The 25,182-nt window shown below is 46.3% G+C and overlaps 1 protein-coding gene across 2 annotated transcripts in view; it reads right to left on the minus strand.

Moving 5' to 3' along the window:
* TMEM171 (transmembrane protein 171) overlaps positions 1–25,182 on the minus strand; it is a 183,863-nt gene that overhangs the window by 73,112 nt on the left and 85,569 nt on the right. The window lies entirely within an intron of this gene.

Genomic DNA, 25,182 nt, shown 5'->3' on the forward strand with positions numbered 1-25,182 from the left:
GATAAGACTGAGTTAATAATTTTGGGCTCATAGGCCAATATTAAAAAACTAGGCCAGGATTTTTCCTCATTTAATATTGACGGGAACACCATCAAAGTCTCTAAGGAGGTAAAACCCTTGGATTCTACTTGGACTCCAAATTGTCTTTTGATAAACAGGTCAAATCCCTTACCTCCTCCACGGCCTACACCTGCAAGTTACTAAGAGTTGGCAAGCCATTCCTCTCTGACAACAGCTGCCTCATCTTGGCCAGACCCCTAATACTCTCTAGAATGGACTACTGTAATGCCCTATACAGTGGTGCTAATAAATCTACCATCCAAAAGCTCCAAACATTACAGAACAATGCCCTAAGAGCAGCCCTAGGCATAAATAAAAGAACCCACATCTCCTCCCTGAGACGCCACACAAACAGTTATCCATGGCCAATAAAATACAATTAAAAACGCTTTTCTTGACTCACAAAGCCCTTAATAACGCAGCCCCCAGCTACCTTATAGACATACTCCAGAGAAGAACTTTGCTCAGATCCACCAGAATTGCGAATGACAACTATCTGACATATCTAAATATAAGCTCACCACCATCAGTGGTAATAGCTTCACTGTAAAGGCAGTTACATTTTGGAACTCACTGACTCAAGATTTTGAGAGCCGACCAACCCTACACAGACTTCAGAAAAAATCTAATAAAACACATCATTGCTACTGACCCCTAGTCTCCCAGCACCCGCTTTGGACCCTATTTGGTGCACATCTGAAGAGACCTATTCACCCTGTATTATTATTGTATCACTGTGTCTACATTAATGTGTAATTTAGCCTACCTGTGAGCCTAAGTGATATATGTTTGCACATGGTCTACTGTTTATCTCTAATTACATAGGGCATTTTTTTGTTTTGCTCCCATTTTTGTACATTGTATATATTTTGTAAGCATGTAAGTACTATATTTGGTGTATATTTCACAACTTTGTAAGCTTTGCATCTTCATACTGCTGCGCCCTTTTACTTACGAGTCTGGTGCGCATAACAAATGAATAAACAAACAAACATGTTTTACTCGGCCACACACACCACACACACAAGAATAGACATATATATATATATATATATATATATATATATATATATACACACCTCACCCCAAGCTTGATCGACGCGATGTCCACATCAGAGATCACTCCAATCTCATGGTCGGATCACAACATGGTTACTGTCACCCTCAACATGATAGCATTCCCATACAAAAACTCAAAATGGCGCTGTAACGAATCACTTTGGAAAGATCCCATATTCCGCAAACAATTTGCAGCTGAAATCAAGGAATGATATGAACACAACAACAAAGAGGATATGTCCAAAAACACTGTGGGAAGCGGGGAAGGCGACATGGAGGGGAATACTGATGAGGTAAAGGGCCTCTAAAAAAAGAGAAAGGCCAGATAGAAAACAAACTCGGGAAAGAAATCTCCATGTTGGACCTCCAGGCACAGTCCAACAGAGATGAGAGGAGAGAAAGAATAGCGGCAGCAATAGGGCAACGGAAAGAGAGATGCGTTAAGGTCATAGAAACTCTACACAACCCCCAGACATCAGACCCTAAAAGCATTTCCGAAGCCTTCGCAGACTTCTATGAAAACGTATACACATCCAAAACCACACAGGGAGAGAGGAATTTGAACCAATACATGAAAGAGATCACCATGCCAAAGCTTTCCCGTGATAAAGCAGACACATTAGAATCTCCCATAACCCCAGATGAAGTGGAAAATACGATAAAAAGACTGCAGTCGGGGAAAAAGCACCCAGAAACGATGGCTACACAGCAGGGTTCTACAAAACCTTCCTAGGTCCACCTCCCCTTTGTGGTCGAATTGTTTAACCAAATTCTCCTCACAGGCGTGGCCCCTGAATCATTTTCAGAGGCACTAATTTCAGTAATTCCCAAGAAGGGTAAAGATCCTAAACAATGGTCATCATATCGTCCCATTTCCCTCCTGAACATTGACGCCAAAATATGCATGAGGGTACTAGCAGCAAGGCCTAAAACCCATATGCCATCAATAATACACTCCGACCAGGTCGGATTCATACTTGGTCGACAAGGCGCCGACTCTACCGTTAAAACCCTCCACCTAATACATGCGGCCCGAAATATGACTAACGCCCCCTCACTTCGATTGACGCTGAAAAAGCATTTGACAGTGTGGAATGGCGGTTTCTAGAGGCAACATTATGTAAAATAGGCTTAAGCCCATCAATCCGGAGGGGGATCAAGGCAATATACACCTCACCCCGAACACCGGTCATGGTCAACTCCGAATATTCAAGTTGGTTCTCCCTGGGAAGGGGCACTAGGCAGGGATGCCCCCTCTCAGCAATACTATTCATTCCATCTTTAGAATCTCTAGCCCAAACGCTCAGAGCCAACAGACAAGTTGAGGGCATACAGGTGCAGGGAAGGGAATACAAACTGGCCCTATGTGCCAATGACATGTTACTTAATGTACAGAACCCCCTAACCTCTGTGCCCCGGGCCATACAATTGATTGAGACATATGGACAGCTATCGGGCTTCAAAATCAAATTGGTCCAAGTCCATCCTCTTCCCCCTGCAAGAACCTACCCCAGACACTCGAATAGAACTTTCTCAGTTAGGTCTAGTGATAGGAGGTCCGACGCTCTGCTACCTGGGGATTAACCTGACCCGGAACATCGCAAACATAAGAAGCAAACTTCCCACAACTCCTCACCGCGGTCCATGCAGACTTAGCTAAATAGCGCCCCCTCATGATATCATGGATGGGACGGTTGAATGCCATCAAAATGGTCAGCCTCCCTCGCTTTGTATACCAGTTCCATGTCCTCCCCGTAAAAATCCCTGAAGAATGTTTTAGAGAAGTTAAAAAGGCTATACTGCGATTCCTGTGGGATGGGAAAAAACCCAGAATATCATACGACACCCTCATACTCCCGAAAGAGAAGGGTGCCGTGGGACTCCCAGATCTTAAATCATATTACCAAGCGGCCCAACTGAGGGTACTTATCCCCCCCAGAGACAGGAAGGACCTACAATGGGTACAATTGGACAATGATAACCTAACCCCAGTTACGCTCTCTGGTGGTTATGGGTTCCGGGATCCAAACTTCGACGCAAACTTCGGGAACACCCCATACCTGGAACAACATGGGGAATATGGAGGGAGGGGAGAGAAATGGTGGGAGTCACAACCTGAACACTCAAGGTACCAATCCTGGTTTTAGGCGGTTCTGGAGAGGTTTGGACAGCTATGGAGAGACGGAATATTTTTGATGATACACAAACTTGAGGAAGCACTCCAGCTGAACCCAATCCCGGTTTTCCTCTACCTCCGACTTAAAGGTGTGTTATGAAAACAAAATTGGCGTGCAAAAATATGTAGAGAACTCACACCGTTTGAAAATATTCTTGACACAGTAACCACAACTAAGGGGCTAATCACTCATGTACCAAGCACTACAAAGCAAAGGCCTAAACTCAATCTCAAAACTTAAAAAGATGGCAGTATGAGCCCCACAGACTATCCAAAATGTTTCAAGCCACTAGTCCTAGGTGCTGGAGAGGATGCAGAATGAATGCCAATTATTGGCACATGTGGTGGGACTGTCCTAAAGTGCGCATCTACTGGAATGAAGTCCTGGGCTGGATCAAGCAGGTTGATGGGATTTCACGGGAGGCAACACTTATCCTAGTGCTGTTTGGCCTGGAAGGAGGCAGAGCAGGCGGAATTGTGTGCCCATTGCTCCTAAAAGCATGTGCATGCTTGGTGACTAAATGGAAAGCACCTCATCCCCCCTCTAAGAACGAATGTATCGGAGTGGCCACAAACATATACAATGGAAAAAAAATCACTGCAGCCCTCCATGACAGATATGCCCAACATGAAATACTCTACAGTGATTTCTCCAACCTGTATGCCCCCAACTCAGGAACAAACCACACCGACAGAGGTGAAATATAAAACCAGTAACTCACGAGAACAGAACTTCAATTAACACCCCGAACGACTGGAAAAATTCCTGTCAAGTTAACAGATATAATCAACTCATTAACAAACGCCATCACACAAGCAACGTGTCCCCACACAATGAAAACTTGCATATGTGTCACTGAATTCTACATGTGCCAACAACGTGTCTGGGGTGGGGGGGGAGGGAAACGACAAGTTAGGTGCTTTATCGCGGTATGGTGTTACATGAACATGATATTCTTTCTTTCTCATTTGTTAAATGTCTGTGACTTAATGCCAATGTTAAGTAAGTTGTATTTGTTCTTCTCTGTTAAAACAAAACCTGATTTGAAATAAAAACAAAAAAACATCTTAACAGGGGGTCCTCGCAAAATGTTAGCTTGGTGTACCAGGATGGATGAGTTTGCAGCGCAGTGGCGGATGGTCTACAACACCAGGCAGTCAGTTGAAAAGCAGGCATCAGTTACATGGTCCCAGCACATTTGTGGGACTTCACACTGATATGGATGCCACAAAATGTGCACAAAAATGGAACATGTGTGGGCTGTCCTCAGTACTCCAACAGTCTCCTCAAGGCACAACCTGTTCTCAAAGCTGTGTAGCCTAATAGATCAAGTGGAATAGGTTGTGCTGCAGCTCCTTATTCACATGGAACCATGGAACACGAGTGGAAAGTCTATGCACATTCAACGACACTATTCACTATGTGGCAGAAAATCTTCAAATGCCTAGATAGCCATCAGGATTGCCAAGCCACAGTCCAGAAATAATATATCCCATAATATGCACTCTTGTATTTAGCCCAGTGTCAATCCCAGAAATGGGTGACAACCCATAGTCACATTACCAGTGCATCCCCCACCGATCACTGGGGTAGCTATGGGCGAGTCCCCTAGTCTTAACCAAAGCTGCAGGCCACATCAGTGGCTCGAGTGCACATCAGCAGACTTGCAAGGTGGCCACTGGAGTAAATGTAACTGCGCTCTGCATCAGGTCTGTGAGCACCCAGGAGGCCTTTGCGCTGGAACCGATTCTACAGTAATTATGTCAAAATGTAAAGTTAGTGCTTCAAGGTTCACAGACCAAAGTTTGGCTTTGTAAACCCTTCATACTACAGAGAAATCTCAAGAAGCTCGAATTACTGGTCAACTGGTTCCCTGTTCAAGTGGGATTTGGGCAGGCATCTTGAGACAAAGCTACTAAAGCCACAATCTTGCTTCTCATTTAGAATTCCCAAGAGGTCAGGGGTACATTTTCACTGGAAGATTTGACAAAACATTCCAGTTCTGAACTAAAGGACTACAGTTTAATTCACCAGTTGTCAAAAGAATGTACTACTTCTTTCAGCCAATCTTATTTCATACACATCTCAGACCAGTTTCCCGCCCCAACCCCAGTTATCCCAATTTATCACCCACCCAACACCCATATACTCCTCTCCTCATATTATCTTTTGCTTGAGTAGATGCTGGGTGTAAACCGCATGGTCATCTCTCCAACATTATCAAGCCTCATCATTTACAGCTCCTAGTCTCACACCACTTTCCAATTAACCTACATAGCCTTCCAATAGGCTTCCAATCACACTTGTGGGACTCCCTTGATCCCCATATTCCTATCCTCCACCCTCAACTGCTCTGTTCTCTCCATAGACCATTCTCCCTCTTATCACCTACTTATTCACTGCATCATATTTTCCCCCTCCACTCTTATCCTCCCCTCCTTCACCTAACAGCAAAAGGAAGTTCAAACCCAGCTCTATGGCTCAATACCTGGTCAAAGTGAAGTCCTCCCTTCTACTTGCATACTCCATTGAACACATTTGCCTTCACAGAGTTCAACCATCACGACCCTGCTTGCTCCTTTACCTTCTCTCACCCTCAACCATGGAACTCCTCATCCATCCAACAAATGAAGACAACCATGCATCTCCATCTACACAGCCGAGTCACAGGTTGATTTTCTAATCTTCTCACAGTCTATACAGCTTCTCTGCTGGTCCTCACCACTGCTTGATTCTGCCAAATCCTCTTAATATACTCTCCAATAAACTAGTTATGATGTTCCAAGCTATGCAATCGGCACTAAAAAGCTGCCGATTATAATCCACGCTCTGGGCCGTTGACTGTTGATAGTACTTTTCTTCCAGAACTACTCAAATATGCCATGCCGTATCCAACCCTGCTCACCTACTCCCTCATTTACTGCACCTCCGGTCAGCCCCAGCCTCCCCTCATTATCCCAACTCGCCCGCTGAGCTCTCTGCAATTCTCTGCACATTCAATTAATACAGTGATCGCATTCACACCATAAAGAATGTGTACCCCATCACACCCTCTTACCTCTTGTCCCCAGTCTATATCCTACTCTCCACAGGCACCTTCTAGGCCGGTTACAAAATAGGTGGTGGCATCCCCATAATCAATAAACAAGCCCTCCTTCTACAGACAGGTACCTCTCCTGACTCATATGGTACAATCCTCAAGAGTGATGGCATTTATCGTATTTTTGACTACCTTTTGGACTACCTCTGGGATTATACATTGATCCTCCGCAATCAGGCTTTATGAGCAAACACTCCACTGATAAAACGTTCTAATCACTGGTTACCACTCTCCTGTCTCCTCCATACCCTTACCTGGCCTCTCTCAGACCGTCCTTCAGACCCTTTCCTCCTGTGACTTCAACGACGCTACACTACTGGGTGGTCTCTTTTCTCTCAGATGACTCCTCTTCCATCTCATGCAACGTCCTCCTCTACACGCTTTCTGTAGGAATCCACTTGGCTCACCAGCCAAGGATCAGGCTGTGGCCCACGCCACTCCACACCTAGGTAGGCAACCTCGCTGCCTCTCGCTACCACTTTTTGACACCCTGTTCTTTTTCTCTTCTCCCTTACTCACCCTTGATTGTTCTGCAAGCATCACAAGCAGACTCACAGCCATCAGATATTGGACGGCTTTGTGTGCTAGTGTCCCCAATGCCAACCCTTTTCTCCCAACTCAAATCTTCTTCAGTCCAGACCAAACACCTTCAGCAAAGGTTTGGAACCTTAACCTTGAAGGCCTCTTTGACAGCCTTTATGTTCAATTTAAATACAATGCTTCTTGTTTTTGTTATCGCTTTGGACTTTAATAGAAGCTATGAACCACTTTTGAAAGCTTACATATCCTTGAAGAGACTTTCCTTCAAAATCTTATTCAGAGCAAAAAGGGCACTATAATACCACTGAATCTATGCACCCAAAACATTAAGCTGCAGCACACAAAGCTGATCCAGAATCAAGGTAATTGAAAGAAACTAGGAGCTGTGGTTACCCTTTCCTGGAAGTTTGCATCACTATTGAGCCTTTAGTAACTGTGATTTATGTGCAGTTATGCAGGGCCACCCGATTTCTAGATGACTCACCAGAAGCTAAAGAGCCCTCCCCTTATTCTTCTGAATTTGCATTTGTATTTATTTATTTGTATAGCGCGCATGGCCCGATGGGCGCATATCTTAGGTTACAGTGACATAATATACAACAAAAAATAAGCGAGCAAAAAAATAAAAAATAAAAATAAAACACAATGTACATCAGCAGCAGGAGGTGTGGTGTGTGAACCGGCACGCCAAGTAGTTAGGAGCCTGGTTGGCCAGACATTTGTGCATGAGAGCAAGAGATTTGAGGGAGACTCTTTGGGCTACTGAGAGCCAGTGTAGGCTGCATCTGGTGTCAGAGATGTGTTGATTCCTGGGAATATTCAGTACTGCCCCGATAGTATTGTTTTGGGAGACCTGAGGCTCGCTAAGATTTCGTTGACGCGTTCCTAGATAGAGCGCATTACAGTAGTTTAGTTTTGTCATAATAAGGGTTCTAGCAAGAGTGGTGCAGTTAGCCGCTGTGAGGAATGGTCGGCAGGCTGTAATATGTTTGCACGTGTATGCGGAAGCTGAGATGACGGCATTGGTTTGTCTAGACAGAGATAAAGTTGAATAAAGATAGATGCCTAAGGTTTTAGTATCATTGGATACCTTGATGGTGTTGCCATCGATGAAGGATTTCAAGGTGGGCTCTAATCTTCTAAGCCAGTGGTTGGAACCCAGGACAAGGAGCTCTGTCTTATAGTTGTTAAGACAGAGTTCACGTTGTGCCATCCAGGCCTGAATGACCTGATAATCATGTAAAGCTTTTGTGTCCACAGAGTGGTCTCCAGTGATAGGGATGAGTATCTGGGTGTCATCTGCGTATTTAGTGTAGGTGACACCCAGATAGTCAAGAATATCGAAGAGCGGTTTTGTGAACACATTGTAGAGTGTAGGTGAGACGCAAGATCCTTGAGTGACCCCGCAAAGGACTGGTGAAGGTTCAGCAGAAGGGGAGAAGAACCTCATGGGTCTATTGGCCAGGAAGGATCTAATCCAGGTGGTGGCCTTTTCTGAAAAGTGGGCAGCCGATTTAAGATGAAGGCAGAGAATTTGATGGTTAACCAAATCAAATGCTGCCGATAAATCAAGTAATAGGAGGGCCAGATTCCGGCTGTCTTTCAGATCCTCGATTTGAGTTTTTAGATGCATGAGGGCTGTTTATGTTGCGTGCCTTGTTCGGAAACCAGACTGAGGCCGAGTAGTTTATTTGATTCCAGATAATCCTGGATCTGCAGGTAGGCAGCTCGGTCCAAACCTTTAACCAGAAAAGGAACTGTAGCGATGGGCCTCTAATTAGTGGGTATGCTGGGGTGTAAGGGGGATGACCCAAGCGTCCTTGAGGTTGTCGGGGACGATGCCAGAAGACTACTTTGGGCAAACCATATACTATCTGCGAGGTCCTTAAGAAGGGCAAGAGGACACAGTGAGGCAAGCATCACGCTATGTGATGTCTAAGTGAGACCTCTACACAAACACATGGGTAGAATGGAGAGTTGAGGGCTTTCCCTGGCCAATTTGGCTAAGGCATAAAGTCAGTTTTGAGGGATACAATTCTCAGCTCAAGACCTGGCCCTAGAGCTGCTGTAGACTCGATGTTTTGACCTTGGCCTGGTCGCATTTGCACGCCTACACCCAGGCAAGGGAGGAACTAATGCAACCACCAATCCCCTCCACACACATGCTGAAAAGGAAGAAGGGGTTAGGCAACCTGCAACATGAAGAGGACAAGGAGAACGTTCCTTCAACAGTGGATGAGCTACAGTCCAGAGTTCCTTGCAATGATCGCACAACACAACCAAAAGACACTGGGATATGTTTTAAAATACAATAGGGGAACTCTACTGGAAGAATCATTAACCCAACACATAATGACAATATTTATAGGCATACCTTTACCTAGCCTGCCCATCAAGGGAATCAAAGTGAGGACACCTTGGGGCACACATGCAGATCAGTTCTCCCATATCGCCCACATTATACAGAAATCGAGGATAGATATGGAGCAGGGCCCCAACCATTTACCACCACCCAAACTTGCCTCTACCAGTTCCTCCAACTACCTGTATTCTTCTGCTGACACCACTTTAAACCCAACATTGCCTTTACCAGTAATGCTTTAACTATATATTATTAGGTACAAAAAACATTTTTAAATGAAGAGTTAAGGATAATCTAACAAAAAGTAAAATGTACAATAAGTGGGAATAACAACATTAAAAAGGTACAAACACCCCATACCACTACAAATCAAACACCAACACTAATTTCAGCAATGTTATTCTTGTAACCTGACAAACTTGAAGTGGAGTCCCGAAAAGGACTAGCTCAACTCTAGTCGCATCACAAACGTCATCCTTGTTAAACCTGCCTATTGGTGAGCCCTATCAAGAAGATCTGAAATGTGATGGTATGGGTGTGATTCCTTGGCACACTGGATATAATCCTTTCATAGACTACAAGCTGCACACTATATACTTCAGATTGTCGTACTGTACAGAACACAGCTACTTGATAAAATCCAGGGAGTGCAACCCAGTGACGAGAGGTGGTGATGCGAGTATCGAGATGGTTAGTACTCCCCCATTCCCTCTAGGCTGTTGAGGGAGTTCTTCCCAAGATGTACCGCATGTGAGAGTGTAGGGTTACTGTTTTCAGCCAAATACATCCTTCTACTACCTCGTAGCTCTTGAACTTGTAGCCTGCATTCCTTATAGTCAGTTGTATGTCTTACCCCAATCAGAAGTAACACCTACAATTGGACATTTAGCAACCGTTTTAGAAAGCCTCCAACCTCACCAACAAAAGCTTTGCCATGATTTCTCGTACCAAACACAAACCAAAAAAACAAAAAAGAATGCTACATTTGTTCAGTTTTTTGTGGCCCTCAATTACCATCAAGTATCACTATACACTCCCGCCAATCTCCATATTGCTCAATCCTGCTAACATGTGCACAAAACTAGACCCGTGTGGCATCATCTACTATGTGTGTGAGAAATGGAACACCACGTCCAGTACAAAATTCTGCCTTATTGAAAAAAATCAGGTGTTGCATTTCGCTTTTTACTGTGCTCCAGCTGTGTGTCAATACTGGATTAACTAGGTGTTGTGAGAATACATAGAGTGTGGTTACTGTGTACACAGATGACAGACCCACCCAGAGGAAGAGCACATACAATATGTCGGGCAGTCCTCCCCAAAGTGTGAAAACTTCAATTGCTCTAAATGGATTTTCAGGCTGCGTGCTGGCCACTAATGGTACAGAAAACGAAATTTGAATAAGATTTGCCAAGTGTTAAGGAAATAGCTACCTGGGGTTCTCCAATTTTTATCAGAGATTCAGCTAAGATTTTTCCTAAATCATACTTCAAATCATACACCGTCTTAAAAAGAGCACAGTATTTATATTGGATGCAGATAATGAAAACATTGCACGAGCCCACTCAATTTCACATGATTAACTTTAGTACATCCAGATCCATCCCAGGCATCGAAGGAGGGAGGGCAAAACTGATAATTCTAAATTATGGTGCAATTTATCACAACATCACAGTTAAAGAGGACAGTGGTAACCAGCAGGTTTCTGTTCTTGTAAACTGCAGCTTAAATAAAGACATGCTACCGATTGGGGTTGGAAGAAAGTAGATATTTATATTATTTTCCAACCTGACATCTACGAAGAGTTTACAGTGATTAATGGAATTCAATTCCCCCCATACAAAAAACAATTAAAAAAGAAGAAAAAAAAAAACAATCAACCCATTCCTCGATAGCCAGACAGTTGCATTAGTCATTGTTTTTTGGGGCCTTAGCATAATCCGCTGGATGCGTTTAAAACTATCAATGCCTGCAAATTTGCCGACAGGACAATATCCGTCTGCTATATAATCATATCATTTTATAAACCTTCGTGCTGCTATCTTTCTGCATGAGCTTTTTAATGCGATTAAGCTGATATTGCTCAGAGCAGATTAGCTGCTTTTGTACTCAACTGCTTCTGATTTCAAGACACAGATTAACACACATCTGCTTTTCAATTCAGGAATGGCTTCTGAAAATCTACTATTTTGTTACTTTTAAGAGTGCCCACAATTCCTAGTGCTTCCGTTATCTTACAGGGGCTTTCACTTCCTTTAAGGCCTATAATCTTCCATCTATCCCTTAAATCAAGACTCACTCATTGAGCAAGTCATACAGTCACTCACAATTGCTAGGATTTGATAATGTCCTGAATACTTTTCTCTGGGTTGGTGTAGGGGTCGTCAGCGTCTCGTGTTGATCATCCTGGAAACTGCTACCAGGTACCACCAGCCAATACCTTAAGGTCATCCAACAGGGTTCAGGAATCCAACAGTGAATTATCAGTTTTCCCCTGGTAAAACTCAACCCTTTCCCCATACGTTTTGCCCTCAGAGAGCTTTACGCCCTTCTTCCTCCCAGTACTTGGACTTCTACTCCCTCCATTTGTTACCGGTCCACTTTCTGCTCGCTGTCTCCCCTCTGTATCCTTCTCTTGCCACTTACTACTTTCCTTATCCTCAACCCAACTGCCGGTTTCACCCCCTCTCACTAGATCTTCATTTTCCACCTCTACACTGTTCCACCCTTCTCTCGGCACTGCTCTTCTCCTTCCCCCCTCTTTTAATGACACTCTTCCACCTAACCTCCTACCTCTCAATTTAGATATTCCAACACCTACACCTCTTTTCATTCTTAGATTTTTAACATCCCCCATCTTTTTTGCACTTCATCCATTTCTCTCTTCATCAAGGCTTCCTTGCTCAGACATCTGACAGCTCCCTTCCCTGCCTTTTTCTCCATGCTCCAAGTCTCCGACTCCCACACTCCCCCTCTTGGTTGCACTTCCTTCATACTCTACGTGGGATTGAAATTGGATTAGTGAACAAGGGCAAGTGTAGCTGTGCACTAATCGGACTGGGAGCAACCTCTGTAAACTACACGTCACCATGTTGTAGCACATCACCATGTTGTAGTCACTTGTGCAAATAAAATAAAGTGGCTCTTTCGAAAACACATCTAGGTCTACTGCTCACTGCACAGGTTTAAGGCAAAATTATTTTTTACCGCTGCATTGGATTTTTCAAGTTTCCTGAAATTGCGACGTTCCGATGTAAGAGCTGGAAGGGCTTTGATTTATTACAGACCAAATTGGTTTGTCAGAATATATTGATTGAGCTGATGAATGACGGGTTCTACATGCACCAAGTAATGATTGTGTTTTGACAGTCGAACCTCATTACAAGGGCAGAGTTTTCGTAAGGGATACTAATAAATATAGAAGTATGGAAGCAGTTAACCAACAGATATATATGTACTTTTATAAACCCGGCCAATTAACTTTTGATTCAATATAAAGTAATAGCGCATTAATATGTAAATGCGGGATAGAGGCGGAAAAGGGATTTTTTTTTAAATTTAGATTTTTATAGATTTTAAACGTCAGTAACAGACATACAGGTGGGTACATGTTACATTCACATATTAGCACCAGGAAACAATTGCTTCATCACCTGCGTCAACTTTTAACATCGACTATTCGTCTCCCCTTCGCGGGGGAACGTTTTAATCCCATACCCCCCTCCCACCCATCCCTTGTCCTTGCACATGCAACTTCGGGTTCTTCGGCGTTCGTCATGGTGATTTGTGGAGAGCGACATGATGTGTGGCGCTGATCAACGTTCGGTTTGGAGTTCGTTGCGTGCACAGTGTAGATTTGTGACAGGCATGTTAAATTGGCGGGTTGCGCTGGGGCGTCCTGTCTGGGCCAGGGGAGGACGTTTGGTTTTGCTGGTGCGATGGGTCGTTCGTCGCTGAGTTTGAAATGTATTGGTTGGCGAAGTCGCACCAGGCTTCTTCGTGTCATGCAGCCTTGTTATGGAGTGCCGCCGTGATTTTTTCCATTGTGTAGATGTTTGTTGCAATTTGTATCCAGTCCTTTTTAGTCGGGAGGTGTAAAGACTTCCATTTGAGGACTAAGCTCGCTCTAGCGGCCAATAGCAGGGGGGATACTAGTCCTCTGACTCTGATCAGCTCATCGTCCTCTTCTTCCAGACCGAAGAGGATCAGAAGTGGGGGACGGTTCCCTTTCTATGCCGTCTAGCTGTTTGATCCATCCCAGGACTTCCTGCCAATAGATGCGGGCCTTGGGGCAGTCCCACCACATATGCCAATTATCAGCATCCATGCCACATTGACGCCAGCACCTGGGGCTGGAGGACTGAAACATTCTGGAGAGGCGGCGTGGGTCATACTGCCATCTGTGGAGTAGCTTTGTTGCGTGTAGCTTATATTGGGCTGCGATTGACATTTTAGATGGAGTTTCACAAATTCTGTCCCAGGCTTGTTGGTCAAATTCTCTACCGAAGTCTCGCTCCTATCTCTCTTTCAGGCGGGAACTCGAGGGTTGATCCTTTGTGATCAGAGCACTGCACATGCGTGCTATTAGGCCTTCGTTTGTGGTGGTTGTGTCCAAAATTGTTCGAAGGGCGTGAGCTCCCTCTGGGTTTTGGTCTTCCATTCTTTCCTGGACAATACACCTTTCAATCGGAGATACAGAAAAACCGGGATCGGGTGTAATTGGAGGGCTTCCTCAAGGTCCGCAACTGGAATGAATTTCCCGTTTCTCCACAGCTGGCCTACTCTCTCAAGTCCTGCGTCGAACCAGGCTTGGTATCTGGGGTGTTCGGGGATGCATTGTCTGATCCCGGGAGACCAGAGATGGCTCAGGGGAGAGGGCCATGTGGTGACTCCAGACGTTCCCTTCCCTTCCTTCCATATGTTCCACAGCGTCCCCTGTATCGGGTGGTTGTGCAATCTCGTCAGTTTTGGTCTGGGAACCCATAGCCACTCAGCGAGGGTAACAGGGGTCAGGTTGTCATTGTCTAGTTGGATCCATTGCAGGTCTCTTCTATCACGCAGATGAGGAATCAGGATCCTAAACTGAGTCGCCCTATAGTATCGCTCTATGTCCGGTAGACCTACTACCCCATGCTCTTTTGGTAGTATCAGGGTTTCATAGGATATTCTAGGTTTCTTCCCATTCCAAAGGAAATCTAATATGGCTTTCTTGACTTGTTTGAAGAATTGTTCCGGTATTGTGATGGGAAGAACCTGGAAGGGATACAAGAAACGTGGGAGGCTCACCATCTTGATGGCATTCAGTCGTCCCATCCAGGAGATCGTAAGAGGTTTCCACTTTGCAAGGTCCGCTTTGAGGGCATCGAGGAGTTGAGGGAAGTTCACCTCAAAGATGTTCGAGGTCTCTTGTTAGGTTGATCCCCAGGTTTCTCAGTGTTGGGCCTCTGATGATTAATCCCAGGGTTTCAAGGTCCGCCTGTTGGTCCGGGGAGGGTTCGTGGAGTGGGATGAGAATCAATTTGGTTTTGTTTATTTTGAAGCCTGAAAGCTTTCCATATTCTTCTATCAGGTGAATTGCTCGGGGAATCGAGGACATCGGTTTCAGGACGTCATCTTCGTACAGGACCAGTTTGTACTGTCTGCCACTTACTCGCAATCCCTCTACATCGGGGTCTGCTCTGAGTGGGTGGGCAAGGGGTTCGAGCGCGAAGAGAATAGCCGAGAGAAGGCATCCTTGTCTCGTCCCTCTGCTAAGGGGGAACCAGCGCGAGTATTGGGAGTTTACTGCTACCGAGGCACATGGTGCCGTGTAGACCGCTTTGATCCCTCATCAGAGAGGGAGTCCCATGCCTATTTTCACCAGTGTGGGTTCTAGGAAGTGCCACTCAACTCTGTCGAATGCCTTTTCAGCATTGATCGAAAATAATGCAGGCATGTCCGGCATTTTCCTGGCTTCGTGTATGAGGTTGACGGCCTTTCGGGTAGAGTCCGCACCTTGCCTCCCAAGGATGAACCCCACCTGATCATTATGGATTATCGCTGGCATGTGAGATTCAAGGCACGCGGTAAGAACTCTCGTGTAAATCTTTGAGTCAATGTTCAAGAGGGAAATTGAACGGTAGCAGGCGCACACGGTGGGGTCCTTGCCTTCCTTGGGAATGACAGTTATTAATGTTTCTGAGAATGAGTCCGGCGCAATGCCTAATTGAAGAATATTATTAAACAGCTCGACGAGAAATGGGAGGAGTGCATCCTTGAAGGTCTTATAGAAGCCCGCTGTGTAGCCATAGTTACCGGGGGCTTTCCCACCGGGAAGTCTTTTGATCGCCGCTTCAAACTCCTCTCCCGTGATTGGGGCGTCTATGGTTTGTGCCACATCCAGGGGGAGGGACGGGAGGGACACCTTGTCCATATAATCGTTGATCGCCTCTGGGTGTGGGGCAGCATCTGAGGAATACAGCTTTTCGTAGAAGTCGGCGAAGACTTCAGGGATATTGGGAGGACGATGGTCATGGGATGTCTCACTGTTGTGTATTGTTGGAACCCATCGCTCTTTACGTTGCCCTCAGAGTCTTGCGGCTAGTAGGGCACCTGCCTGGTCTCCATGTTCACATTGTTTCTGCTTGAGGCGTTGGAGTTTATGGACGATGTTATCAGTTTCTAATTGCTGTAGTTCTTCCTTCTTGTTGTTAGCTTGTTCTATGTTTTGTAGTCTGTCGGCGGCTGAGGATCGAGCGATAAGATCGAGTTGAGAAATGTCTTTTCGGAGTCTGTGTTTTATGAGTTGGCATTCTCTTTTTTTGGTGGCCCCCTCCTTAATGAGTAGTCCTCTCCAGGTGGCTTTACCTGCTTCCCACACGGTATTTAGAGAGGCGTCGCCTGTGTTATTTAGTTCAAAGTAGTGGGTGATGTCCTGCTCCAGCTGGTCTCGAAAAAAATCGGGTCTTTGAGGAGTGTCTCGTTACATTGCAATTTAAAGCTCCTCTGGGGGAGGGCCATCCGGTCAACCGTGGCTGTGACCATGTTGTGGTCAGACCATGTTATAGGAATTATCTTGGAGTCGGCCATAGCCTCAGTGTGTTGAGGAGTGAGGTATATATAGTCAATTCTGGTGAACGTCGCGTGTGGTGCAGAGTATTAAATGAAGCCTGTTGCATTTGGGTTCATGTGTCTCCATGCGTCCTCGTAGGCCTCCATCATGTCCGTGACCTGTGAACGACCAGGTCCAGCTGGGGGGGGCTGCGAGTGGGTTGCCTGCTTGTCCATCTAGATCTGGATCCATCCATGAATTTAGGTCCCCTCCGAGGATCACTTCGCCTTCTGCTTCGATCATAATCTTGGGGACGGTTTGTTGGAGGAACCTGGACTGACCAGTGTTGGGCGCGTATATGGATGCGAGCTTGAGAATGGTGCCCTGTATTTAACCAACAAGGACGAGCACTCTACCACTTACGTCAGCCCAGGGTTGGAGGTGTTCGAACCGGATTGCGCTGTTGATTAAGATGCCGACTCCGGCTTTCTTGAGAGGGCCGGAGCACCAATATTCAATGCCAGCTTTGGTACCTAGGATCATCCTTTCCTCCCCCCTGGCATATCGGGTCTCCTGTAGAAAAAGGATGTCAAATTGTGCTCACTTGAACTCTCTGTAGACTAGTGATCTCTTGGTGGGGTAATTTAGTCCCTTTACATTCAATGTGCCAATTCTGAGTGTGCCATACCTGTCACTTCGGTTGTCATGTCCGTTGGTCAGAGGTGCACTCTGAGTTCGCTCATCATGTGTCGCTCGCCGCGGAAGATCGCCGTAAAGGAAGTGTTGAAATAAGCGCCTCTGGAAAACTGAGGCTGTGCCATTCCCTGCCTCCCTCCCCCCACCCTCCCCTTTAGGGTATTGGACATCATACCCGTTGCCCTCTGTCTTGTCACATTGCTCTACGGACCTTCAATGAGGGTTTGTGTCTGTTTGTGGTGGTGTCCGAGTTGGACTGGATGTGGACAGCCGGTCTACTGTCGGACCACCAGCAAGGGTCGTAACCGCACGGCCCCGTCAACTACCATCATCAACATAACATTATGAGCCCCCGCAACCCTTATGTAAAATTGTGTAACAAACATGTTAAACGACAGCAACTTATACTGTGAACTAGTATATGTAATGATACATGCGGTTTCCGGAGTCTTCGTTCATCGGCAGCTTGTGTTTGCGGTTCAAGCAGTTCACATGTCGTGAGATGGAGCCAGTGATACGGGAGTGCCGAGATCCGGAATATAAGTAGGTCCTTTGCAGGAACTCTCGAAGCGAACATTGCTGGAATGCAGAACTTAGTCACACAATATCACTTGTTGTCAGGCGTGTCGTTGGGTCGCCTGTACTTCCTGGATCCCTTTACTAGTTTCCTTCTCGGGCCCTGAAGTTCCCATCTCGATCTTTCCTGTGCAGGGGCGTCCTGTGTTCCCTCCCCCGGGGCCGGCATAAGGAGGTCTGCGATGCATTCTCGGATTTCTTCTTCAGAGCGGAGTAGTATCTTCCTACTACCATGTTCAAACACGAGGGAAAAGGGATATCCCCATCTGTATCTCGTGCCTTGATCTTTAAGCCATCGCGTGAGGGGACCACAGAGACGGTGTAGGGCCAGTGTAAGCGATGATAGATCCTGGAAGATGGTGATTTGGGCCCCTCCAAGGGTGAGGATGCCTCCGGACCTGGCTTTAGTGAGTATCATTGTTCTGTCCTGATATCTGTGGAATCTGGCGAGGACCGATCTCGGGCCACCTGGGGGGCCACCAGCTCTGTGAATCCTCTCGATCTTGAGTTCATCAATGTCCTCGTCCGCCGCTAGGATTTTGACGATATCATGTACAGTTTGTTTGAGGTCTTCTTCTGTCTCCCATTCTCTTTCCGGAATTCCCAAAAAACCGTAGGTTGTTCCTTCTCTCTCTATTTTCCCAAATCGTCTAACTGAAGGCGAATCTCGTCCTCCCTCTTCTCTATGTTCCGTATTCTGAGCTCCATTTGGGCTTCTAGGGTATCGATTGAGGCTTGGTTGTTCTCGACTCCATCTAGCCTCTCCTCGATATTATCCACCCTCCGGGTCATCTTGTCCATTTTACCACCAAGGTTGGCCCCCATATTCCGGATTTCACTTAGAAGGGCAGCGATGTATCCCTTGGTAGCCGCTGCACCCGTTTCGGAGGCTTCTAGCGACATTGTTCTTCTTGGTTCGGGAGCCTGAGGCATGCTGTGTCAAGGAGGCCGAGGTATCGGTGCCGGCCCGTGCTAAAGGCTCTGGAGAGAGTGTGTGGGGCAAGGCCGCCGACGAGGGGGTCTTGGCTTCAGGCGGAGTGGAGGGGAGAGCACCTCAGGATATTCCGTTACTCTCTGTTGGTGATCCACCTATCCATGTCCTGGTCGGGCAATAGGTTGGTGCTTTCCCAGAGGAGGGCACACGCCCCAGAAGTTGGGGCCCAACCCTCTGCTTAGACTTGGTGTAAGGCTGAATTCGGTGCTGTGTAAGCTGTGGCCTCGTCCGAGGGGATTATGTGGGTAGGTCTGGTTTGGAGCGATGAAGGCTGGAGCCTAAAAGGCACTTTCGCTGGTATGTGAGTGCCTCGTATCTGGAAGGCGGACGTGGCAGGCAGTGTGCAGGGGGTGACTTTAGTGGCCCATGAGGTGGCCGTTTAGCGAAGCGGGAACCAACGTCGTAGCCAGCATGTGGGGTGCGCTGGGCCGGGTCTTCGCCTGGAGGTTGGGGCCGCCCCCTGTGGGCCCTTAGTGTTTTGGTCGATGGGGTCCCCCAGGGGTGTCGGGAAGAGGATGCTGGGGGCGTCAGGCGTGTGGATAGCCCGCTCGGGGGCCCTCGTTGTTCGGAGCTAGGCAGCTGATGAAAGGCCTCTGCGGGCCTGCACACCATCCTAGGTTGCGGCACAGCTGGGTCCTCAGTGGAAGTGGAGGGGTGGGGGCCTCTTCAGCACCCCCTGCTCAGCGGTTCAGGCCCCAGGTAGAGCACGCTCTGGGGACGGAAATGAGCCCCAGCCCAGGTGAGGTGCTTCGGAGCACTTCAGGGGGGGGAGGGTGTGCACTTTCCTGCTCCGCTAGTTGATTCTATCCATCGTGGGGCCCGTGTCTGGAGGCGCGGGGGCGGCCGCACAGGGAGTGCGCGTGGGAATGCCTGCAAAAGGCGTGCATCCGGCCCCCGAAGAACGCTGGAGCGGCCGCTGCTATTTCAGGAGTCACAGCAGGGTCCGGATCCGCCACGGGGGGAATGGAGGGAGGGGTTGAGTGCAGCGGGCCACGTGTGATCGCGGCCTACCTTTCAGCTGGTGTCTGCGTGGGTGGTAGGTCGATTCAGATTAAATTTTCTCCTGGATAGGGGGTCCGATTTTTGTCGGGTTTTCGCTTGGAGGGTGGGGGGGCAATTCCGACAGCTCAATCTGCTGTTGGTGGGCACAGGGGGGGCAAAAGTGGGGGCTCAAGTCACTTTTGGGGCCCGTGGGTCGAGAGCTCACATGGAGGCGATCATCGTCCGTGCGCCCCCTGGTGGCCAGTCTTTAGAACTTTTTTTTAATCAATGAGGGTCCCATCATTCTGTTTTTTATGTCTTGCCAAAAATACATTAGAACATCCTTAATTTACCTGGATGCCCAATACTTTCAGAGATCAGATCTATCCTGGAAGCCCTTTCCACATTTTTGATAATTTCTTTAAACTTTTTAAACACTTACCTTCTCCTACATAAGATATACTGCACACAGTCAATTCTTACTTTAGAGAACTCTGCTTTCTCACAGAAAGAAGAATTTTTGGCCATGTTCGATATGGAGTGTCTCGCTCTACCAACATACCTTCAACAAAAGCTATGTAGGTCTATTGTGAGACTTAAGAAAAACACAAGTTCACTCACCTTATTCCTGGCAGTTTCTTGTATCAACTAGCATTGAAAGGTTTTGTATCTTTGTACTCTTTACAGAGTAACATTTATGGGGATAATGTTTGTCCCTAGCATACAAATCTATACATGGTTTGCTTTGAATCCTAATTCATTGACATGAATTCAGCATCAGGTGCTAGCGAAGTTACATTGCTATTGTTCTACTTCACAGATAAACGCTGGGCGAGGTGGTTGAATTCATGTAACCTACATCTTCGGTTCACTAAGAACTCAATCAATATGGGAATACAATGTTTGAGGGGCATTGATTGTAAATCTCTTCACTAAACCTGCAGAAAAACACTGATGCTTTGTTAGACTAATAAAACACTCTGAAGTTCTGAAAAAAAAAACACATCAGGCTTATCTAAAAAAAACACAACAAAAGAAAACGTTGTCTTGAGCACTGAAAAGAGCCTGTTTAACAGGCAGACAAATCGCTCTTCATCCTTAAGCTTCTAGAATGATTGATCAGAGTTACAACTTCTACCAAAAGCAAGCAATGGTGTTTGTAGATTAATTTTGTAAAACAGGCATCCAATTAAAAAAAGACTAGGATTACTGGACTGAAGCCTTTATTTGCTTTTAAGAAATCCTGCATTTAGAGGAAGCATTATTTCAGATGCACCATGAACCAGAGGATTAGTTATTTGATCTTCGGGTCTGCCATTGATCTCGGGCAACTATAAATGTGGTAGCTCCGTTTCTTGTCCTTTAAATTTAGAAAGGAATACCTTTGAAAGGATTGATCTGACTTTTTCCATTCAAACTGCAATTCTACAAAACGTGTGTATTTAATAAAATGCCCTTGCAATCAATTATATGGGGTTCACAGGCCCCAAAAAGGTACACCCCAAGTACTTTGACCTTAAACGGCTAGTTCTTGAGAGGGTCACTGCCTGAATGAACAATATTGAATTGCCTTCCTGAGAGCAATAGAAGGTGGTCTGAGTAAACCTTACGACCTACGAATTGAATAGCTGGATCATTGGGTGAAATTATTCTCCGATGGGTAGACACGCATTTGTTTTTTGTACACAATGCAAATCTGAGTAAAAATTATTTAGACCATTTCTCAGTTGGAGGAACACTTCTCTGACTTTTTGCTTTATGGTACCAAAGGAGATGATGTCTAATTTGGTATGTGCCCGGGAGTATTGACATATGATGCATGTGACAAATCTAGGGTGTTTGTCCCATCTGCCCAGCGGGGAGCCACCCCCTGTAAGCCTCAGAGGAGAGCTTGCTCAACAGGACCCTCCCGTGGGTTATGCTGGTTAAAGAAAAAAAAATGAAAAAAAAAAAAGGTTATGCCTTTATATTTTGATTGTATAGTTAAACTCTCTTCATCTTCAAGTTCACCGTTCCCCAGCATGGTGTGAAAATGTGTTTTCATGAAGATGAGGAAAATCCTAATTGCCATCTCCCTAGGCCGCTGAAACGCGTCAGCAGAGATTGGTGCCTCAACCTGGATCTAGAATAAGTTGGAGACAAATAGTTTTGCAAATGACAAAAATAAGGCTGAGTGAGAACATTCTTTTTCACTTCAGTCTTTTCTTATTCGAGCTGGTGCTATATGCGCTTAGATGCAGTTGCACTGTGCCAAAATTAGAAAGGCATATTTGCATCCGATGAAATGAGAAGTATGGGAGGAATAAGCACAGTATCTAACTTTAATTCATCGATTACAAAGGGCCTCTATGATGTGTCTTTGTAAACACGTAATTGTCAACCTTGTTCCATTGCAGAGTCCCTGTGATGGCATAAGATTGCCTAGTAGCATAATTACAGCACCTATTTTCAGTTTTAGCTAGCGAGGAGGCATTCGGCCTACAGCCTTTTGCTCTTTAGAGACCGAAATGTTGAGCCCGTAATTAACTGTTCATTGACACTGGAACTGCCATGCCTGGAACAGTCGTGCGCTGTGTGACGAAAAGTGGGGAATTATTCTGAATGTTTGCGATAGTGGAAGGTGAAGGTGACCGTGCTCATTCGGTTTGTTAAAACAATAGCTGTTGTTAAAGTGGAAGGGCACAAAGAGGTGCACTTTGCCATTTGGATAGCAGAGGGCAACCTAACACTGATAAATCTGAGTACAGAAACATACCCAAGCAAGTATATAGACAGATATTTTGATGAAACCACAATTTCGTTCCTTTGAATCCTTCTTCCTTTCTCCTCCCCCACACCTGTGTGGAATTATGTGAACCATATAATATCAGTTACTCTTCATTTCTTCTAGCCCTGCCCTTCATTGTCAAGTTTCTTACGATTCGCCAGCTTGACATGTTTCAGCCTCACCCACTTTTGAATGGTCTAGGTAAATAAGGAAAAATCAGGAGACCTTCTTGCAAGGTGGTGGTGGTGGTGGTGGTGGTGGGGGGGGGGTGGGGGGGTTGTAATGGAGGAAGCCGCACTAGGGTCAGAAGCATGCCCGTTTTAGGATACTGGACATAATTAATGTGAAATGGACAAGTTAGAGCCAGAGATATGAATATTACCCCATGTAAACTGGAAGAACAGCATCCACGGGGAGAACCATAGCGGCATAGGCTCGGCTTTCCACCAGGATGCAATCATCTACATGGTTGATTAGAGAAGAACAAGCTACTTACCAACTGGTAACATTCTTTCGACTGGATGTTCCTCAATGTATTCCACATCTTTGACATGTAATGTCCACAGATGTGCACTTCGGAATCTTTTTCGACAGAGGGTGTCCTGTGTCGATGGCGTTGGGTCAATGTCCCTCGAAGGCCTCCGTCGAGGGCGACATCACAGGATGTTATAAATAGGACGCAGGGCACCCGTAGCCTCAGTTTAAGTTTTTTCCCTCAGAACGTGTGGCACCAGACTCATGCCTGCTTGACTGCACTTAGCCTTGCGGAAACGGAAGCTGTAATCGCATAGGAAATTCTCCTGATAGGCAGGCTGGGAGGGCAATGTGGAATACATTGGAGGAACATCCAGTTGAAAGAAAGTTACCAGTTGGTAAGTAACTTGTTCTTCGAATGGATCGTGTCCTCCAACGTATTCCACATCTTTGACAGACTCCAGAAGCAGTACCAGTAAATGCAGGAGGGAAAAGAATTTAGAGTACCCAATTAGATTGCAGAATAAAGAACCGCCTTCCCAAAGGCCATACCCGGACCATGGATTGTATCCAGGGAATAATGTTTTACAAAAGGTGTGGATGGAAGCCCATGTAGTGGCATCAGAAATATTCCTAATAGGAACACCCCGCTGGAGGGTGGTGGAAGTAGCCACGCCCCTAGTGGAATGAGCTCTCAACCCTTCAGAAGGGTCCTTACCCACCAATCGGTAACACTCCGTAATGGTAAGGATAATCCACCTGGACAAGGTCTGTTTGGAAACAGCCTGGCCCAATCAGTGTCCAGCATATCCTGCAAAGAGTTGATCATCCACTATGACCCTGGACATCCTGGAAATGTAAAAGCTTTGAGCTCTCCTAGGATCCAACTGATGGAGTCGCTCCTCTTCCTTACCAGGATGAGGAGGAGGGTAGAAAGATGGAAGAACAACCTTTTGACTCAAATGATATTGAGAAACTACCTTAGGTAGAAAAGAGGGACGTACCCGCAGTACAGCCCTGTCCTTGTGAAACACAGTAAAGAGTGGCTTGGATGAAAGTGCCTGCAATTCACTCACTCAACACAGTCTTGAAGGACAGTAATCTCAAAGGACAAGAGTGCAAAGGTTCAAACGGAGCACCCATGAGAAATTTCAAAACCAAATTCAAATCCAAATCCAAAACCGGCACCTGGAAAGGGGACGCAGGAATACATTAGTCAGCCCTTTAAGAAACTGAGAAATCAAGGGAATCTTAAAGTAAGAACATTCTTCAGACGAGCGCTTAAAGATAGACAGCGCCGCCAGGTAACCTTTATTGGTACCCACTTGAAGGCCCATGTGGGTCAAAGAATATAAGAAAGACAAAACCATAGGAATGGAGCACTGAAAAGGATCAACATTTTGATCCCTGCACCAGTCGCAGAAATTACGGCAACAGTACAGGGATTTAGTTGCAGGCCGCCTGGCCGAAAGCAACACCTCCATCATGTCATCCGGGAGGTCCCAAACCTTATACCTTCACCTTTCAGATACCAAGCGTGAAGGTTGAGAGTCTTGACCTCTTTTTTGTTGAGGTAATGCATGGCCACTATGTTGTCCGTCATGATCAGGACACTCTTCCCCCGTACAGAGGGCAGAAAAGCCTTCAGGGCTAGCTTGATGGCCCTCAGCTCTAACAGATTGATGTGGAGTCTAGACTCCGACGGAAACCAACGACCGATGGCGGTCAAGTCGTTGGCATGAGCGCCCCAACCTGTGAGGTAAGCATCCATCACCTCCGGCCGAGGTTGCCAAAACTGTTCCCCCTTCATCAGGTTCCCTTCGTTGGCCCATCACAGAAGATCCTGGGAGACCGAGAGAGGAATTTGAACAGGATCCAACATCTTGCCGGAGAACTGTGACCACTGCATCTTGAGAGCCCACTGCAAGGATTTCATCCACAGCCGGCCTCTGGCACCAGAAAAATGCAGGATGCCATGAGGCCAAGCAACCTTAAGAATCCGAAAGCCGGGAGACTCTGGGCAGGTTGAAGCCTGTCCACCATCTGCACAATGTGATGAGCCCTTACCTTGGGAGGAGAACACTTCCCCAAGGATGTGTCCAATACAGCCTGATGTACTGGAGCTGTTGGGAACGTGTCAGATGAGACTTCTTGAAATTCAGGGAGAAGCCCTGCCTGTGGAGGGTGCGGCAGTTGACACCGAGATGATCCAACGCTAGCTCAGTAGAGTGTGCCCGGATCAGCCAGTCGTCCAGGTAGGGGTAGATGTGAATCCACCCCTTGCCCCTCGCTGAGGTACGCCGCCACCACCACCATTAGCTTGGTGAAGACCCTCGGGGTGGAGGTCAATCCGAACAGCAGGACCT

The sequence above is a fragment of the Ambystoma mexicanum genome, chromosome 6p, assembly GCF_040938575.1.
Source record: "Ambystoma mexicanum isolate Mex_15411 chromosome 6p, UKY_AmexF1_1, whole genome shotgun sequence".
NCBI classification, from domain to species: Eukaryota; Metazoa; Chordata; class Amphibia; order Caudata; family Ambystomatidae; genus Ambystoma; species Ambystoma mexicanum.